The sequence below is a fragment of the Microtus ochrogaster genome, chromosome 8 (genome assembly GCF_000317375.1).
Source record: "Microtus ochrogaster isolate Prairie Vole_2 chromosome 8, MicOch1.0, whole genome shotgun sequence".
NCBI classification, from domain to species: Eukaryota; Metazoa; Chordata; class Mammalia; order Rodentia; family Cricetidae; genus Microtus; species Microtus ochrogaster.
In genome coordinates this window covers 87,038,681-87,055,859 of record NC_022015.1, presented here as the reverse complement: position 1 = coordinate 87,055,859, position 17,179 = coordinate 87,038,681, and the positions used below count along the sequence as shown (strand labels likewise).

General features: G+C 43.8%; 1 non-coding gene across 1 annotated transcript; it reads right to left on the bottom strand.

The window, feature by feature from the left end:
* Nucleotides 1-1,343: 1,343 nt before the first annotated feature.
* On the bottom strand, nucleotides 1,344-1,450 carry LOC113456596. Its single transcript, XR_003377355.1, has one exon. It is a non-coding gene; the product is annotated as a U6 spliceosomal RNA (small nuclear RNA).
* Between the last annotated feature and the right edge of the window lie 15,729 nt (nucleotides 1,451-17,179).

Sequence of the window (17,179 nt, the reverse complement as noted above, 5' to 3'; positions counted from 1 at the left end):
CTTTTTTGGTTCCTGTCCTGGAACTAGCTCTTGTAGCCCAGGCTGGCCTCGAACTCACAGAGATCCGCCTGCCTCTGCCTCCCGAGTGCTGGGATTAAAGGCGTGCGCCACCACCGCCCAGCTTAGTTAATCTTTTATGCAGTCACTTCTCTAAAGGTGTTTGTCAGCTGTAGGAGTTCCCTGGTAGAGCTTTCAGAGTTGCTTATGTATTCTATCATATCATCTGCAAATAAGACTTTCTTTTCTTCCTTTCCAATTTGTATCCCTGATCTCCTTAAACTGTCTTATTGTTGTACCTAGAACATCAAGTACTGTATTGAACAGGTATGTAGAGAGTGGACAGCCTGGTCTTGTTCCTGATTTTAGTGGAATTGTTTTGAGTTTCTCTCTACTTAATTTGATATTGGCTTGCTGCATATTGCTTTTATTATATTTAGGCATGTCCCTTGTATGCTTGATCTCTCCAAGGCTTTTATCATGAAAGTTTGTTGGGTTTTTTCAAAGGCTTTTTCAGCATCTAAGGAAATGATCATGTGCTTTTTTTTCTTTCAGTTTTATTATATGATGTATTACATAGATTTTCATGTGTTGAACCATCCATGCATCTCTGGAATGAAACCTACTTGATCATGGTGGATGATCTTTTTTTTTTTTTTTTTGAGACAGGGTTTCTCTGTAGCTTTTTTGGTTCCTGTCCTGGAACTAGCTCTTGTAGACCAGGCTGGCCTCGACCTCACAGAGATCCACCTGCCTCTGCCTCCCGTGTGCTGGGATTAAAGGCGTGCACCACCACCACCCGGCGGTGGATGATCTTTTTATTGTATTTTTGGGTTCAGTTTGCCAGTATTTCACTGAGTATTTTTGCATGTTTGTCCATGAGTGAAATCGGTCTGTAATTCTCTTTCTTTATTGAATCTTTGTGTGGTTTGGTTATCAGGGTGACTGTGGCCTCATAGAAATAATTTGTCAATGTTCCTTATGTTTCTATGTTGTAGAATAATTTGAAGAGTATTGGTATTAGTCTTTTTTGAAAGTTGGGTAGAATTCTGCACTGAAACTGTCTGGCCTTGGGAGACTTTTAAAGACTGCTTCTACTTGCTTAGGGATTATTGATCTATCTAAATTGTTTGCCTGATCTTGATTTTAACTTAGATAAGTGGTATCTATCAAAAAATGTCCATTTCTTTTAGATTTTCCAATTTTGTGGAGTACACTCTTTTGAAGCATGACCTAGTGATTCTCTGTATTTCCTCTGAGTTTGTTGTTATGTCCCCCTTTTTGTTTCTGATTTGGTTACTTTGGATATTCTCTCTCTGCCTTTTAGTTGGTTTGGATAAGGGTTTAAAAATATGGAACATTTCACAAATTTGCATGCCATCCTTGAGCAGAGGCCATGCTAATCTTCTTTGTATCATTCCAATTTTAGTATATGTGATGCTGAAGCAGACACTCATAAAGGCTATTTTAAGGTCTTTGTACTGTGTTTCAGCTATGTTGGAATTCTCAGGGCATCTTGAAGTAGAAGAGCTGGGCTCTAGTGACTGCTATTCTGTTTCATGCTGGTACCTGGTCATCTGAGTTTGAGAAGATTGTACTTCTGGTCTTGTCTTTGTCTAGTGAGTGTCTTGTTCCTTGGTTTTCATTGCCCTCTCTGGTTCTTGGGTTAGTGTGGTACCTGTGTGTTGTCTGGTTGGGAATTCTTCTGGGATCCCGTTAGGTATGCACACTTAGGAATGGGGTTGGACTTGGCGGAGTGGGCTGAGAGAATCCACAAGAGAATGGAAGGTATGTTCCTCCAAGATCTACTTGGTCCTCTTGAGATGGGGACAGAGAGTGAGGAGAGGATGCAACCTGTCATCTGTTATGAAGCTGGGGATGAGCTTGGGGGACTGGATTTGGAGGAGAGGAGGGACAGGAAGCTCTGAAGCTCTTCTCTCTACTTTGATGACCTACTTGCCTCTCTGGCAGGCTTGGCTGGCAGGTTCCCAGAGAATGTCTGCTTGTGTTTGGGCGGGGATAAAATGATGAACAGGAAGAAAGTGGTTCGAGAGGAAGATCTGTGTGATCCACTGGAACTGGGCCAGGGATGGAGGAGAAGCACTAGCAGGTGTAGAGAATACGTCCTCTCTACAGGCCAAAGAAGAAGAAGAAGTGAGATGGTGTTAAATGTAAGCCAATGTACATGATAAAATCTGTAGCTTTGAGCAGCTGCTGAGGGTCTAACAGGATGGCTCCAGACCCCCGTGGTGTCTAAGAAAGGACTCCAGGCTGTCCACGGTGTTCTGAGAGAGGTGTACCCCAGAATGAGGAAAGCATCTAAATTCTATTCTTTCTGTTCAGTTCTGTCTATAAACACCTAATGGGCTCCACATCATTTTGCCTGATCAGGCCAAAATGGCAGAGTAAGTAAATGGGAACAAGGAAGCTAAATTTTTTACCTGCTTTCAGGGAATAAAAAATACTTTTGATGAATTATTCTTTCTTTAACTTTGTACAACCTCTGTTTATAGAGACACTCCGAATCAGAGCTTGAAGACAGCAGGCATCTTTAGGAACAACACCCTATACAGAGGAAGGCAGTGAGCCCACGGGTCTCAAAATCCAGAGAAGATGGATTTCTGAAATCTAGATGGCTCTCTGGTTCCTAAAAGACTGCAAGTAATTGATTTGGTATTTTTTTTTCCATAAAGGGGTGTGTGTATGTGTGTGTGTGTGTGTGTGTGTGTGTGTACGCTCGTGTGTATGTGTATCATGACCAAAAGTATGCAACACACACATTAATGTACATGCAAGAACACATGCACGTGCACACAGAGGCCAAGGGACAGCCTTTGCTATCATTCCTCAGGTGCTTTCATCCCAAACATTTTTGTTTGTCGGTTGGTTGATTGTTGGGGTTTTTATTATTCTAATTATTTGTTTGTTTGTTTGTTTATGAGGCAGGGTCTCTTGCTAGCCTGGAGCTTGCCAGGTAGGCTGGTAGCCCCAAGGATCTGCCTGCTCTGCGTCCCCAGGGCTGACAAGCACACAGTGCCCCATCCAGCTTTTTGCTTTTTACATAGGTTCCAAGATTTGAACTCAGGACCTTGTGCATGCACAGAAAGTACTGTATTTACTGGGCGGTCTCCTCAATCCTCCCGGAGTCATGCTTGAGTCCAGGCAGTTTTGAGGTGAAGGAGACCCCCTTTCTTGGCAGCATTTCTCTGCCCCTTTTCGGCACCGTCCACGGCTTCTAGTCACAGACGAGCCTCCAAGGTTCTCAGCAAACCACAGCTCGGGCCCGTGCAGGGTCAAAATTCAGTCGGCCAGGACTCATTTCCAAGGCCAGCCTCGGGAAAGCCAACCTGCTCTGGAAGAAGGCCCGGGCCGTTTCTGCATTTGTTTCTCTGTCGGTTTTGCGGCTGCTCCTGCTGTGTGAGGAGAAGCGAGGGCCTGGGGATAAACACCACAGCGACACAGGAGGCGTTTCTTCCTCCTTTCTAAATCCGCGCCCTGCGCCTTCTCACCAGCACCACAATTTCCTCTGGCACTTGAGACAGACATATGTTATTTCCAGTTCCACGACTTTGTAGCACGCTGTGTCACCGCACACATGGCCCAGGCCCCGAGAATATAAATACATGTGGGCGTCTGCATTTCAACCGCTGGACTCACGCCACACTTTCTTTTAATACAACATATCTCGAGTGGATTGTCAGCACAGCTGAGCAATACAGCAGAGTCCCCTAACAAGCCACGGCTTCCAACCCCAGACTCTCTTCCCACTCTCAAAGGCTCAGCCGTTTCCCGTCCCCACCTCCAAACCAGCAAATGCTCAAATCCAGTCCAGGGTAAAAAAGAAAAAAAAAAAGAAAAAATCCTTGAATAATCCTTTCATGACTCATTCACCTACCGATGAAGCAGCCTGTTACTCACACACTGAGGTTTGTGAAGACCAGCTTCCCGACAGTCCTGCTTTACAGCAGCACAAAAATCCACAAGGAGCTTCGGCTTCGCAGATTCTCTGATAGTAAACAGGAGACTATTTGCAAATCCAAACGTGCTGGGCATGTTGGCACCCTTTCAGCTAGCAGAGGGGTTAGGCTGGGTGCCAAGCTGTGGGAAAAGGAGACTTTTAAAGCCCACCCCTTCTGGGCCCTGTCATCTTAGCTGGCACTGCAGGGCATGTGCAGACTGAGCCGGATGCTGATTTGTTCCCTGGGTTCTGCGAGATGCTTAGATGCTCTAGCACGCGATGACAGAGAGGAAGTGGAAAACAAACTCCAGCAACTCCCATTTCCTGTAGACTTCCTAGGAGCCTCCGCCTTATCTTAAATAACTTCCATAAATAATATTCCTTACTGGGCTGGAGGGAAGTTTAGTTGGGAAAATGGATGCTAACCATTTAAAGCATATGTGTCTGAGCTGCAGCTCCAGAACCCGTGAGGAGGAGGGAGGAGGGAGAAGGAGGGAGTTTGAGAAGTGGGAGGAGGATGAAGAAAAAAGAAGAAAGAAAGAAAGAAGGAAAGAGAAGAAAGAAAGAAGAAAGGAAGGAAGGAAAGGAAGGAAGGGAAGGAAGGAGGAATAAAGGAGGAAGGAAGGAAGGAAGGAAGGAAGGAAGGAAGGAAGGAAGGAAGGAAGGAAGGAGGGAAGGAAGGAGGAATAAAGGAGGAAGGAAAGAAAGAAGAAAGAAAAAAAGCACTGTCTCGCAATCTTTGCACTGAGGAGGCTGACAAGTATCTGGGGCTCACTGTCCAGTCAGCTTAGCCTACTAGGTGAGTTACAGGGCAATGAGAGATCCTGCCTCAAAAAAGCAAGTAAATGGTACCTGAGAAACAGCACCTAAGATTGTCCTCTGTCCCATCTACACAGCAATGAAACTGAAAATGATAACAGACAGGACAGCTGAGGCCAAAACCAATAAAAGCTTTGCCAAGCTCACCCAACACCACCGAGAACCTACTGGAGGGAAAACAAGACCGACATTAAAGCCACCTCCTGACCAAAATGTGGGTCTACAAGTGTTGTGTTTATTTTCTGTTGGCTTTGACTTTAACTTCACAATCCCTTGTGATATAAATGGGATTTTGTAAGTAGAAGGCTAGAGGAGGCTAGAACTCAAAGTGACACCACTTAGGTAAAAACCCAGCAAGCGTCTGAGCCATGGCTTTTAACTCCATAGCCTATTATATAACACATGAGTGCACAGATTGTCTCTACAAAGGGCCCGGGTGCTAATGTCTTAGCTTCCAGCATGTCACTATAGCAATTACAAAACTCTGCAATTTAAAAGCAGCTGGCAAGTTATATATACATATTGTGTGTATTGCATGTGTATGTGTGTATATGTATGTGTATGTATTATGTATTTGTGTATATGTGTATATATTGTGTGTTTGCGTGTATGTGAATGTGCATGTGTGTGTATTTATGTGTATGTGTGTATTGTGTGTGTGTGCGTGTGTGTGTGTGTGTGTGTGTGTGTGTGTATACTGGATTGGGGAAAGTGGGGGCATTGCTAAGTCACTCAGAGACACCCATGCTAGCTTCAGTGGCCTGATTCTCTGTTCAGTCCCAGTTTCTGGCACCCTAACTTTGTGGGAGATCCCACAGTGGCCAGACCCATTGTGGAATACTACTCAACCCTTTAAATGAAGACATCCAGACATAAGCTACATGGATGAACCTGAAGGAGTTAATGATACATGAACACACCTGACAGGTTGTGTGACTCTGCTCACACAAGGAGACTAGATGGAGACAATCCATAGAGATACGACGGAAACTGACGTGCAGGAATTCTCTTTGGGGAAGATGAAGCAATCACGCTGGTGGTTATGCAGCTGGGAGATACCTAATGTCATTCATTGTATATTTAAGAATGGTTTGAATAATGATTTTGTGTATATTTTATCACACACGTAATAAACTAAAGGCTAGCTTTTTAAATTTATTTATTTATTAAAGATTTCTATCTCTTCCCCGCCACCGCCTCCCATTTCCCTCCCCTTCCCCCAGTCAAGTCCCCGACCCCCCTTAGCCCGAAGAGCAATCAGGGTTCCCTGCCCTGTGGGAAGTCCAAGGAACCCCCACCTCCGTCCAGGTTTAGTCAGGTGAGCATCCAAACTGCCTAGGCTCCCACAAAGTCAGTACATGCAGTAGGATCAAAAACCTATTGCCATTGTTCTTGAGTTCTCAGTAGTCCTCATTGTCCGCTATGTTCAGCAAGTCCGGTTTTATCCCAGGCTTTTTCAGACCCAGGCCAGCTGGCCTTGGTGAGTTCCCAATAGAACATAACTTTCCCAAAAGCTAGCTTTTAAAGCCACCTGCCTGGCCCAATATGGAAAACAAAGGAAGACCAGAGAGAGAGGCACAGGATTCATGGAGTAACCGCCTGCCCAATGCCATACATCCTGGAGGGCCTCTCTGAGCCAAGTTCTCCCCAGGGTCAGGCTGTCCCAGCAGCTGGCTAGCCTTGGTTAGTCTCATCTGAGAGAACTGAGGGTAAGAATTAAACAGAACCTGGAAGGTAGGACACTCCATCCCACCTTGTGCTGAAACAACGAGGGGATTTCATTTATTATTTACTGGATAACTACCTTCAAGCTGCACCATGTTGGGCACACACAGCAGGAGCAAGGAGACCCGTGTCACATGGGAACAGGAACTCAAGAGTCTTCAGCAGACAAGCACAGAGAAATCCTGTGATAGCCAAGGTCTGCCTGCCTCTTAGCTGATGATGTTAAGCCTGAAGATGAGACCGGCTCTACACAAATCATGAGGATTCTTTCCACGCTAGTCTTCCTGAAAAGATAAAGGACCCCCCCTCAGAGTGAACAAGGGCAGAGAGAGTCAGCTGTGCATGACCATGCTACAATTAGGTACAGAAGGAGGGTGGACAGTAGAATCCCATAATCTACCACACCTAGCCCCCATGTAGTCTCAGAACTGCAACCTGGTACCTTCTAAAGCACAGCAAGTTGTGGCTGAGTTAGAGCTCAGTTTATTTCCCAATCAAAGAGAGAGCACATGCCCAAAGGCTCTGGAAATGCGGGGCAAATAGTCAGGCCACCTGTTGTTTTCCTTCATGTTACCCAGCTCAGTCACCAGCTTGCTGAATGGCCCTTTGGTAGTCCCTAAGACCCTAATACCTTCAAGTCATCTAAAGACCCCATGACCACAAAACCTGGCTCAGCCCTGATCTTTCTCCTCCCTGAGTCAGTCCAGTGCCTAGAGCTCTGGACCCAGAGTTTTTCTTGACCTTCCCATCTTCTTCATGCAAGGAGGCATAGCCCTGAGGGGCTGGGACAGGGACAGAGCTTTCAAGTCTGCTGAAAAGGCTCTAGGGAGAACGGGCACAAGTTCCCCACACCCACCCTGGTTTCCTGACTGTTCCCGATCCTGGATACACTTCCCTGCCCTGTCCCCAGAGATGTCTGATGGTTGTTTTAGGAGTGAGGCTGGGGAAATCTATTAATGAGAGTGGTAATTGTTACCTCTGGGCACCAAAGGCTGATTTACAGTAGTTAATGCCTCAGATTCCAAAGGCATAAAATTCAGCTCATTCGCCATAAACAACACACAGGGAAACTACGGAGCCAGGATGACAGACATTTGGCTCCAGGGGACATTTCCTAAGACGAGGAAGGTGGGAGTCATTTAATTCATAAACAGTGTAACATCTGTAATGCTTCCTAAGCCGTAGATATGCATGGCGGTATGGAAGCATTCAGATGTCAGCGTACAAATATTAGAAGGAAAACGGGCAGGGCCCTGAGACTGGGTGACAAAGAAATTTCCACCGGCCCCCGTTCTTTTCTGATTAGACAAGGATCTTCATTAAGGGTGTGGCTTGTATGCTAAGTAAGCTTTCCATCCTGGTAGAGGTGAGGCTGGAAGGGACAGCTCAACCGTGTTCTTGGAGTCATGTGGAGAAGAAAAAAAGCAAAGGAAAAAAAGACTTACATCATACTAAGATTGCTCTGTCTGGAGGGTGAAACAGAGTCTGTCAGAGACAAGGAAGCTGACCCCTTTTCCCTCCCCAGTGGGGATCTGGGGGAGTTGGAAGCTCAGTAAAGAATTTTGGTTTTGGGATTCATCCAGTTGGAGTTCCCAGAGACTCCTATAAGGGCTATAAAGCCACGGTAATTTATCCCCCAAAGAGACGTGTAGAATAGCTACATTTCCTAAGATACAAGCAGAAACACACACACGTGCCTACCGCTAAACAATTCTTTCTTTTCAGCCTAGCTTCTGCAATCTCAGCTGCCCTGTCTACAGCCAACAAGTGTCCTCAGCATCACAAGTCTCCAGCATCGCATCGTTACCAGTTGTCTTGGTGTCCTGGTCCCCACCCTCCCTTCAGCTGCTCAACCTGAGGCTAGGACACAGTACAGCACAAATTCCGTGCCTTTTACTACAATGTCAATAAAGCAATTTGAATCCGCTGCTCTGCAAACCTTCAGTGTATTTCTACTGTGTCTAAGGCATAGGGGAAAAAGGACCAAACCGATTTTTCTAGTCCCTTTGACGAGTTTTCCAACAGCCCATCACTGTCTCTTGCATAATTCTTTACGGTTTCCAAAGTCTTGTGCATGTTCAAATATCTCAGCTCAATAAAGTTAGTTGATACCTTAGTGTTCCCTTTACTGAGGAAAAACATAATGATCATATGATCACAGAAGCAGGGACTTGGCGTACGTGACAACTTGCATGACCAGGAATAAAACCATCACCCTGTCAGAGTTGAGCTGTGTCTGTACCACAGGAATGGACTTCTCTTTGTTTTGAAAGGTATCTCTGTAAAAACACAATCTTGGAACTTGAGGGGTTATATGTGTGTGATCACATGTAAACAGAAAACGCTCTTTTCCTGACCTATGCAAGACACCAATGTAAAGAAACAACTAAACTCTGGGATGTTTGGGTGCAACAAAACTGTGAGCATTGATCATTGTTTTAGAGATGGCGAAGCTGAGGAAGGGCCAAGGGCTTCCACCCCTCAAGTCAGCCATGATTCTAGCCCCCAGGTATCCAGGTCATGTCCCTTCCCTTCCTCCAGACATCCTGCTAAGTAGGAAGCGGGGAATCAGTTCCAAGAGAAGCATCCCAAGCAGACACCTTTTCTGTCTTTTCTTTCCTCAGTCCACGATGGGAAGAAACACCTGCCCTAAAACATTCTTTCTCTCAAAAGAAGATATCTAAGGAGATCTGCAAGGCACCATGGGAAAGGAGCCTCAGGCTTGCTCCAGTATCTTGGACTTCCTCCCCAAAGGGACCTTTTACTGGAGGAACTGCTCCTGTGGAACAAACAGATGGGGTCCGGAAGAGGGTCCAGTGAGTTGATCATGTGCCTGGGGACTTTCGAAATGGCTCCTTCAAGGTAACACTGCAAACTTCCTCTGAGAACAGAAGTGTGAGCTTCTAGCCCCTTGTGCCCTAGCAGCTCAGAGGCAGCAAATTCAGTTAAGTGGCAACCACATAAGTAACCTAGATTTATGGAAGACCCTGACAACCAACAGTCTTATCCAATAGGACTGGTTTGTAAAGAGAAGTCCATCACTGTATCAGCATGAACCTTCTGGCCTACATTTGCAAGGTATCACTGACTTCAAGAAACACCTCTTTCGCCTGATTCTAATAAAATTCTAACAATGCCAGTGAAAGGGCCACATGCACTTTTTCCAGGGTGGCCAATCAGATCTCTACCACTTAATTGGGAAGAGCAAAGGACCCCAACCCTGGCGGCAATCAATTGGCAAGAATGCTTGTCCAGGAATGGGGGATGAAGGGTAGGCAATAGCTCTTGTCTGCGCCATGAGTAAGAGGCCAGCTTGGGACTTATAGGAAGTACACTGTAGAAACAGATCAGAGACCAGAGGGAAGGATGATGTTTAAACCCTGGCTGGACTGAAGCAAAGCCTATCACTGGCCTTCCAGTTCTGTAGTGTAATAGAAATCAGTGAATACCGCATCATTCTGCAATCTGTAAATGGATTGGCATGGCTGGGGGTGGGGTAGTTGGCCTGGGCAGAAGTCAGAGTGCAGTGAACTGGTGATCTTGGGCCACCTCTGCCCTGCTCAGCATCCACGGCTGCATCCTTGAATCCTCCAAACTCTCAACTCGGCACTCCCAGGCCCCAGCACTAGACAAAATCTCAGCTGCCTCCATATCTTCCCTAGCAATTGCACCACCAGTCATGGGTTGAGCATCTAGCACCCTGGCATTCCTTGCATCTTGAGTATTCTGTGCAAAGTACTAATAGGTGTGCAAGGAAATAGACTAAGATGTAGCCAGGTATTACACTTTTATTTTCTTTTAATTTAGCTTTTTTAAGTTACCATGTGTGGAGATTTGAAAAAAAAATGGCCCCCCTGAAAGGAGGTGGCACTATGAGGAGGAGATGGGGCCTTGATGGAATAGGTGTGGTCTTGTTGGAGGAAGTGTGTCACTGAGGGGGCGGGCTTTGAAGTGTTTTTTCTCAAGTTTCACTCAGGTTGATAGTCAGTTGACTTCCTGTGGCCCACAAGATGTAGCACTCTCAACTCTGGCATCCTGTCTGCCTGCACACAGCCATGCTCCCTGCCATGGTGATAATGGACTGAACTTCTGGAACTGTAAGTGAGCCACCCCATTTGAATGTTTTCTTTATGAGAGTTTCTGTGATCATGGTGTCTCTTCAGCTACCATGTTATCATACATAAAAGGTAATGTGTTTCATTGCTGAATTTTCATACAGACTTTATTCTTCTTAGACGACTTATTGATAGGATAATTAGACTTGAAGTACTATATTTTTGTATATCTTTGTTTTGAACACCAGTACCCTCTCTGATATATAGTTAGCAAAGATTTTCTACCATTCTGCAAGCTGTCTCTTCACTCTGGTGTTTCTCTTTGTAGAGCTTTTAGATTCATGGAGTCCCATCTGTCAATTCTTGAGGTTATTTCCTGTGCTGTTGGAGTCTTTTCCACAATGTCCTTGCCTATGCCTATGTTTTCCTATTGAAGTTTCAAGCTTTCAGGTGTTTCATTAAAGTCTCTGACCCACTTTGAGTTGATTTTTGTGTATGGTCAGAGATATAGATATAATTTCCTTCCTCATTCAGATATCAATTTTTCCCAGTGCCTTCTGTTGGAGGGTCAGTCTTTTTAACAATTTATGTTTTGACACTTCTGACAGATGCTGAGCGACTGTAGCTATGTGTTTATTTCTAGACCCTCTGTTTTACTTTACAGGTCTGTGCTCCTGGTTGTGGGTCAGTGCCGGCCATCTTTAGCACAGTGGCTCTGTAGTGTAATTTGAAAACAGGGGTTACGATGCCCCCAGCATTGCTCTTCTGACAGTTGTTTTGACAGTTAAGGGTCTTTTATAACATCATAAAATTTTTAGGGTTGTTTTCTCTTGCTCTTCGAAGAGTATCACTGAAATTTTGACAGATGTTTTGTTGAATCCGTAAAGCAAAGCACTTTTAATAATATAACCATTTTCAAAATATTAGTTCTGCCAAACCTGAGCATGGAAGGGCTTTCCATCTTCTAATGGCTCCTTCAGGTTCTTTCTTTGGTGCCTTACGGTTTTCACTGCTGAAGCCTTTTACCTCCTTGGTTAGGTTTATTTCCTGGATATTTTAAGCTATTGTGGATGAGACATTATTTTCCTGATTTCTTTCTTGGTCAATTCTTTATTGGTAGATATAAAAAAACTACTGATTTTATGTCCTTCCACACTGCTGGAAGTATTTAAGAGTTTTCTGGTGGGGTCTCTGGGGTCTTTTAAGTATAGGATCATGTCCTCTGCAAATAGGTATTATCGGACTTCTTTTCTGTTTATGTTTCTTCCTCTTGTCTTATGGTTCTAGCTAAGACTTTGAGTATTGTATTGAATAGAAGTGGAGAAAATGAGAATCCTTGATTCTGATTCTAAAGAAAGTATTGGGGTTTGTTTTTGTATATTGTTGCCTATGGGGTTGTCATAAGTAACCCTTTGTTATTTTGAGATACATTCTTTTTCCCCCAACATAATGTTTTATTAACTATTTGGGTATTTCATAAAATGCATTCCTATTACACTTGCTTCCTGCTCCTCCCAGGGCCACCCTCCCACCTTGTGCCCCGTCCCCAAACAAAGAGCACAAACACACCAAGTCCAATTTGTGTTTCCCATATACCCATAAGAGCTTGGTCAAGCTCCCAGTGGACAGCTGAGTCTTTACCCCACCCCATCTCCACCAGAAACCATCAACTGTGAAGAACTGCACCTCAGCATCTCCACCATAAGTCTTAAGGACTCCCCTCAATAGCCTTACATCTGTCTCTCTTTCTCATTTTTTTGGTGTCAGAGGGAGGTTGACACGGACACTCTCAATGTCCCTCATTCTCAGTTATAAGTCGGCAGTCATCAATACAAGTGCAAAAGATGCTTTCCTATCCATGACATCAATTTGGCTGTAATGTATGATCTCCTTAATGTATTCTTAAATTGGTACTTTTTTACATCTATGTCTATCAGATAAATAGGTCTATAATTTTCTTTTTCCTTTTGCCTTTGTCTGGTTTGGGTATCAGGTTAATACTGGCTGAATGGGATACATTTGAGCATATCCCTCCACTTTCTGCTTTGTGGAACAGTTTGAAAAGCAGTGCCATTGGGTTCTTCTTGGAGAATTTGGTAAAAAAAAAAAAAATCACACCACTGAATCCAGGCAATGGTTGTGAACCCAGCACTCAGGAGACAGAAGTAGATGGATCTCTGAGTTTGAGGCCAGCCTGGTCAACAGATTGAGTTCCAGGACAGCCAGGGCTGTTACACAGAGAAACACTGTCTTCGGGGAAATAATCACCACTGAACCCACTCAGTCCTTTGGTTTTCAATGAAGGAGATTTTAAATTACTGCTTCAATTCTATTGCTTATTATGGGTCTATTTAAGTTGCTTACATCTTTTTAATTTAATTTTAGTAGCTCATATATGCTTAAAGATTGATTAGATTTTTTTTCCAAAGGTTTTTTAAATTTTTTTAAAAAATATTTCCCAATGATTTTCCAGTTTTCAGTGGATTTTTTTTGTAACATCTTTGTCTTCAGCTCTAATTTTACTAATTTGAATAAATTAGTAAATCTTTAGGTTATTTGGAAATCTTTTTTCTTTGATTCATTCTATGTATTTTTTTTCTTTGTTTTGTTAGTGGCTATCCTTTATCTCTTAATATCTGCTGGTTTGAAGTTTGGTGTCTTGTTGTATTTCTAAGAGCTTGAGGAGCATTGTTGGGTTGTTTATTCTAGATATCGGGATCCTTTTATTTTAGACACAAGCACTTGCCGCTATGAATACTCCCCTTAGCGCAGCCTTGGCCGCATCCTCGAGGTTCAGAGACGTTTGCGTTGTCATATTTAATTCTTCTTTTAACTCCTTCACTGCCTCGCTGGCCCACTCACTACCCTCCTTAGTCTCCATTTCCAGTTATTTCTGAAGTTTTGTTCATCTCTTTTGCTGTAGGTTTCCAGCTCAATCCCACCGTTATCTAGTAACATTAAAGTAATAATTTCAGTTATTTCTATTTTTATTTTTAGTTCTTTTAAGTGTGTGTGTGTGTGTGTGTGTGTGTGTGTGTGTGTGTTATCCTGGAACTCACTCTGTAGAGTAGGCTGGCCTCATACTCACAGAGATCTGCTTCCTGCGTAGTATACCTCGGCCTTAAGGTAGATTGATTCCCAATTTTCTGAGAAACTGCCATATTAATTTCCAAATGGCTGATTTGCCCTGCCTACAAGACATGCTGAAACAAAGATGGTGCAGAAATTTGCTCAACTATGTTCATAACAGTTTTGTTCATAATAGCCAGAAACTAGAAACAACCTAAATGTCGATCAACCGAAAAATGGATAAAGAAAATGTGATACATTTACACAATGGGGTATTACTCATCTGTTAAAAACAACAACATCACAACATTTCCCAGAGAACTAGAAAGACAGCTGGAATCAGGGCGTCTCTAGGATGAACTAGAAACCTAGTTCAGTGGAGACTCCTGGGAATCTATGAGGGTGACCCTAACTAAAACTCTTAGGAATGGGAGACAAGGAACCTTTAACTAGTCAAGACTCCAGTGGAGGTATTGAGACCTCGAAACATTTTTCCAGTATCTCAGTTCATTACATTTAGTTTTCACTGCTACAGAGTTAGGAGCTTGCGGGACATCAAGCTGACTTTTTTTTTTGTCATGATACTTGTGTTTCTTTGTTGTGTTTTGCACGTCTGTTGGAAGTGATGCATCCTCTAGTTTTGCCCCCCATTTTTCCTCTCTTTTTGGCTTGTTTTATTTTATGAGTCTTCCTGCAAGTTGTCTTAATGTTGTATTTATGTACTGTTAGAGCGGCAGCCAACTGCTGTAACAGATATGACAGATATCCTGGTTTGAATTTGCAGTAGAAGATACTTAAATGCTCCCCTCACATCGTCAGTAAGGTTAGACACAGTGGCAGCGGGGTACTTATTGGAGAAATGTAGTTTATAGCATTTTCTGAGCTAAGGGCATTAAAAATTAAGCAGTAGAATGAGAAAGAAGTGGGGGAAAGAGGAAAGGATGAGCAAGAGATGAGCAACATATGAAATGATAGAAAAAATATTCTCGAAAATAATGTTTAGAAAGGATAATTTTAAAAGCCAAATAAATAAAATTATGCAGATGATGCTGTAACTTGGGTTTTTCCTCCCCCTTGGCTGTCTTGCCTAGTGCTTGCTGCAAGTGGTAAGAAGGTCATTCTGCTCAGCTCAGTAATTCAAACAGGTCAGTTTGTCCTTCCTGCTGTTCCTTCCAGAACCCCCAGTTTGAGACTCCGGGCCTTACAGTTCCAGTTTTCCCCCTAGTGATTTAGAGACTGTGCTTTCCCACAGGGAGCTCTATGTTTCTGGAGCTCTGGCAGAGTGTGAAGGGTGTTCTCTGTTACTGGGGCTCTGGCGAAGGAGGAAGGCCCACACACTTGTGGCTGAGTTGAGTGGCTGGATGTTCCCATCCCCTCCACCACATTTACTCTTGCCTATCAGGGAAACAGTCCTGTACACTCTTCATGTCTCCTGTGTTATTAACGTGGGCAGTGATGGAGGGAGTTCCCTCCCGGGCTTCATTCCAAAGCACTGGAGGAGACTCTCAGTGTCGGGCTCCCACTTCAGACACCACATTCATCTGCACAGTCTGCACTGTTCTTCCTCCCCTCCACCCACAGTGCATCCAGCCCTGACCACATCTCCATAGCTGCTTAGTCTCTCTCCAGGTTGCTCTTCCTGCTCCTGGATATTTTGCTTTGGACATTTCACCTAGACCTAGTTCTTTTCTCAATTCTTTCAGTCATGGGAATAGAACCTCTTTTTATCCTGATCTCTTTCACGCCAAGACACACAGAGGTGTCGTAGAATTTGCCATTTTACCTGGAAGTCTCAGGTTGTTATCTTTAAAGAAATAAAATTCATCCCTATACAAGACAAAAAAAAACTTATGGTTACTTGAAATGGAAAGGAGCTTGCTAGAGCCATAACTCTGTGTCTTGAAGTAGTTGGTCTGGAGCCCACGGCTCCAGCCTGGGGAGTCAGTGATGACTACTTGCCCACAATTGCCTTTCTAAGATGACCTGGGAACCCCTTTTAAACACATCATCACATCTCAGACACCCCATAGCTATTCAACACAGCTTTTCACAGCATCTACGTGTGTCAAGAAAATTCAACAGAAAGGGACATCAGTAAACAGAAGCGATTATGACTTCATTCCCAGAAGAGGTGTTTGGGACAGATGTTGCTTTTACCTAGATCTCCCTGCATCTAGATGGAGGCTCAGAGGCTGGATTGTTTCACCTCAAAAATGTTGAGTTAACCAGTGTGCCAGGACATAAACAGAAGTCAGGAAAAGTGAGTAAGCTCATTTGATGGTTGGAGAGACTTCCAAGCATGAGTGAATACAGATGCAGTGTTATAAAAAAAAAGTTTCTGTCCATCTCTAAACTCTGCTTTCTAGCTGCATCATTTTGGATTAGCTCTCCCACAAGATGGCTAGTAGTTTTAGGCTTGCCTAGTACTCAGTACTTGTACCCGATGAAGTGTGTCTCATTCTACACGGTGCCATGAAAGTCACTGAACAGACATGGGTCACCTGCCTTTGGCTATGCCCCAGGGTCAAGGGCAGTGGAATGTGATCGATCCAGACATATCATTAACCCCCTCAAACAGAGTGAGTTTAAAATAGAAAGGGCAAATGGATGGATCTAGAAAACATCATGTTGAGTGAGGTAACCCAGACCCAGAAAGACAAATATCATATGTACTCACTCATAAGTGGCTTTTAGACATAAATCAAAGAAATACCAGCCTACAATTCACAACCCCAGAGAACCTAGACAACAATGAGGACCCTAAAAGAGACATATGTGGATCTAATCTACTTGGGAAGTAGAAAAAGACAAGATCTCCCGAGTAAACTGAGAGCATAGGGACCATGGGAGAGAGTAGAAGGGTAGGGGAGAAGAAGAGAGGGGAGCAGAGAAAAATATATAGCTCAATAAAAACAATAAAAAATATTCAAGCTACTTGAAAAAATACATAAAATAGAAGGGGCAAATAAGGTTATGTTTTCCAATAAAATGAACTCTGCCAACTTTGAAGAAGGGAGAAGAGAAAGAGGAGAAAAAAAGGAAAAGAGGGGGAGAAAGAAGAGGAAGGAGGAAAAGAAGGGGAAAAGAAAGGGGAGGAACAAAGAAGTGAGAGTACTGTAGCTGCCTTCTGGAGCACCAACGATCCAGGACTTGTAGCTACAACTTCTTCGGCACTGTATTCCTTTCTGCCCCTTACACTGTGACATCACACACGCTACCTCCATCCACATTCTTCAGACAGACTCTTCCCACCATTGGCACAGGTACCAGCTCCTCAGCTCATCCACAGTACTGTACATCTTTAAATTCAGAGAAACATACAAATCCACGTGGATGGGCAAAGTGGCAGATCTTTCCCCAGAAATAAAGTCCCACAGATTTCTGAAGTCAGAGAGAGCTCAGTGCTCCCCCAGGAATTCCTTCTGGACTTTGAGTAGGCGCGAATGTCCTGCTTTATTTCCACATTTTGAAGGGAGAGGAAATAGCATTTGCTCTCCTCCCAACCCCAACTGAGTACAGTACACCTGCTTCTTTTCACAGCCCATTTCATAGACCA